Source organism: Macrotis lagotis, chromosome 7 (genome assembly GCF_037893015.1).
Source record: "Macrotis lagotis isolate mMagLag1 chromosome 7, bilby.v1.9.chrom.fasta, whole genome shotgun sequence".
Lineage (NCBI taxonomy): Eukaryota > Metazoa > Chordata > Mammalia > Peramelemorphia > Peramelidae > Macrotis > Macrotis lagotis.
Window position 1 is genome coordinate 103492738 of NC_133664.1, and position 3971 is coordinate 103496708.

The following is a 3971-nucleotide window of genomic DNA, read 5'->3' on the forward strand; positions in this document are numbered from 1 at the left end:
GGGGTTTGGGGAGTGTGCTTGTGTTTGGAGCCCCACACTGTATAGCTTACCTCTATGCACGCACACATACATGGAGCTGTGTCTAGCTACGTGTGTACACAGGCACGCTGTGTTTTCCTATATGCGCACATCTATCGTGTGGATGTATCTCGGGGTCTCTGTATATTCACACTGTTCCTTTCTCTCAGAGTTTGTTACTTAGTTATCTATGTGTCTTTCTACACCCACTTTTGACCTGCTTTTTATCTGTCTCCTTCGGATTGTACTTCTCCACGAAGCTGAGTTTTTGCCTCTCTCACAGGGCGTCTCTATGTCTCTGTGTGCCTCTACTCTCCCAATTACCTTAGATTACTTTGCATGCACTCTGGAAATTCCTTCTATAGATCTACATTGTTGCCTTGATAGAATGTGGGCTCCTTGAAGGCGGCTGGGGGGTTCTTTCATTTTTGTCTTTTTTACATGGTACCCTGGCAATTCATAGATTTGCTTATTGGTAAATGCTTATCGCTCAGGTGTTTGATACATGTCTCAAGGTATAGTTCTGTATCCCTCATGTGCATGCTAGTATTTTTGCTTGTGCCTGATTTTGCGTCCTGTATTTTTGTCTTGTTTCCTTATCTGTCTGTGAGTTTCTGGAAATGTTTGGGTCTGCATCCAAGTCTGAACTTGTTTCCCTCCCTGTGCCTATGTAGCTCTTTGTGTCAGGGTATGCCAGTGTCTCAGTATTTGTATGTACCAGATTTCCCCATGTATAAGATGCTTCTGTGTTTAAGATGCACCTTAATTTGGGGTCTGAAATTTGGAAAAAAAAAGTATTACATAAAGTTATTGAACCCAAGTTTTATTCATCCTGAAATTCAAGGACCTTTCTAATCATAGCTTTCAGGAATCTTTTGTCAAGTCTGCTGCATGTACATATGCTTAGTCCATTCTGTTGCATGAACCTGAAGCACCAATTGTATCCTCCTTTGAAATTAGTCTCTTCTTTTTCATCAGCAATTCTTGCCTCCTACTGAACCATCTTTGTGGACACAGGAATTCCAATTTCCCTCTGTTCTTCAATCCATCTCTCCAATTCCCTCTCTAAATTAGGCCATTTTACTGACGTGGCTCTCATGACCTTCTGCTGTGGCATGTCTTCTTCCCTAGCCAGTCTCCAATTGTTTTCTCACTTGGAAGAGGACCAAACTTATGTTCAGCAGCATGCTTTCCATTCACTTTTTGCAAACTTTTAACTTGAATTCAGCACTGTACAAAAATCTTTTCTGAGCCATTCCTGAGCAGAATGTGGTAAAATGTAATCTAGTAGACAAGTAACAAATGTAAAACAATGAGCACAAAGACAAGTGCAAAAAAAATGGGAAATCCAAATAAAAAAAAAATTACAACCACTGTATAAGATGCTCCCAGTTTTTAGACCCCAAAATTTTCAAAAAAGGTGCATCTTATACATGGTATTTCTTTATGTCCTGCTGGTTGTATGTCTTGATGAACTGCTTTTTTCATCATTGTGTGACTCTTGTAATAATTTTGGAGTGTTTGTATTAGATCTTTCAATTGTGGGCACATAAACAAATTGGTATTGTTATAGATAGAAACTGGTGGAGGGAATTGCTTAGTGAGGAAATTCCATTTCATCTTGAATTGCCTGGGTACTAAGAAATTAATGATCCGGCTTGGAGTTCCACAGCCAGGATCTGGGTCTTCAGGGAAGGTTTTTCTATCCACATAATGCCTCTCATTTGTGGAAATGCATGTTTATCTTGTATTCCCTTATTCTGACCACAGCCTCCTAATCTGTCTCTTCTCCTTCTTCTTCCACTTACTGAATCAGCTTTCACTTGTTTTTTCCATCAAAGAAGCTTCGTATCACTTTGTCTTTCCTACTTCACTTCATTTGTGGTCTTGTCCCTACCTTTGATTCCATGATCATTTACATCAGTTTGGCATTTATACCCAACTCAAGATTGGTGTCAAGACTCTGCCAATTCAAAGAAAGGGTTTAATTTCGATCCCTCCTTCTGCCCAACGACCACTATCAATTGACATAGCCCAAATTTATCTAGGTCTTTATGGCTGGTCAGCACTTATTTCTTTTAAGTTCTCAAACATCCTTCACATAATTTCAATTTTAGCCTGCTTCACTGTCTTCAATACCCTAAATTTTATTCTTACCACAATTGCTTTCTTTGGGATCCTATGCTTTCAGAAGCAGGGAAGGCATTCCATATGCTGATGCCAATTGCAAAACAAGAACTCATATATTTATGTAACACTTTTAATGTTTGCAAATAAGTTTCCTTAAATTTACCCTATGACGAAAGTATTACAAGTATATGATCCCCCTATTTTTTCAAATGAGTAAAAAGACTGAGAATTTCAATGACTTGCCTATATTTACAGAGGTACAATGTTTGTAAGGAAGACCACAAACCCATTTCTTAGATCACATCCTCCTCAATCTTCTTTACTTAATTTTTTCCTTCAGGCATTCTTGACCATCTCTTTCTTGACATTTTCTTATCCTTTAGCTTCTATGACATTAGATTTTGTTCTTTTTCTCCTTTTCTGATTCCATTCATTCTTCCTCTCAAAATATAACAAATATGAGTGACTCCCAAGCCTCCCACTTGAGATTTCTACTCTGCTTTCACCGTGCATCCTCTCTTATAACTTGAATCTTCTTAAAACTCTTCTTCCATTTTGAAAATTGTCTGCTCAAAAAATGTAATAGTAATGTCCTATTTTCTTAAGAGCTAGGTTCAGATCTACTATCTGGACCTTATGTAAACTCACTCTACCTTTTCAATTTATCTTCCTATTCCTATGCCATTGTCCCCCTATGTGCCATAATAATTCCAGCTACATGTATCTGTATTCCTTTTATATAGAATATTCATTTCTACTTCCCCCCCCATTTATCCAAATAGAGCCATTGCTTATAGCCTTACTTTTATATCCCTCTTTCTCTATGAAGATTTCCCTGATTATTAACAATTTGCATACATCTTTTTTTCCCTCTGAATTGAGGTTAGAACTAGAAGAACTTTGCTCCTTACATCTGTGTAAGTTTTTTTTCAGGGTAAGTTATTTTCATAGGATAAGACATTTTTCTCTAGGTTTCAGTTTCCTTTCTATAAATTTTGGGGGGGGGGTAAAGCTGTATGACTTCTGAGTTACCATTGGCTCTCTATCTCTGGTCATGTTGCCATTTTGCAGTTTTAGTGATTGCACACAATTTAATTCTTATTTTTCTCAAGTTGTATATGAGTCTTTTTCTTCCAACAATTGTGCCTATTTCTCATAATTGTTTTGTTAACCATAATTCTTAGCCTTTTACTGGGAATAAAGGCTTAGCATCTAGTAAGTACTTAAAATTATGATGAATGAGTATGAGGCAGCTAGGTGTGTAGTGGGTAGAGTACCAGCCCTGGAGTCAGGATGACTCATCTTCCTGAGTTCAAATCAGTCCTCAGACACTTACTAGCTGTGGGACTCTGGACAAGTCCCTTAACTCTGTTTGTCTCAGTTTGCTCATCTGTAAAATGAGCTGAAAAAGACAATGGCAAACCACTGGAATATTTTTGCCAATTAAATGCCAAATGGGTTCATGGGTTAGACACTAATAGACACTAAAAAAAAAGAGTGAATAACAACAACATCATGATTATGAGCCCCATTTGGGAGTCATTTTTCTTTCTATAAAAGAAGTGTCCAACACATCCATCACCTATAGATGATGTGTAACTATTTTGCATCAGTTGTATGGTTTAATATCTAAAAGGATTGGCCCTATCGGAACTCTCAGTTTTGTGTCAGACTGTGGGAAAAAAAAAGGAAAAAGAGAAGGAGAAATAACTTGCTTTTGAAAAGGGCTGCCTGGAGAAAAAGGAAGGAGACTTGGGAAAAAAAGTATTAAAATATAGATTCATTATGCATTAGAACAGAAGTTGAAAGTTACAATCCAAAAG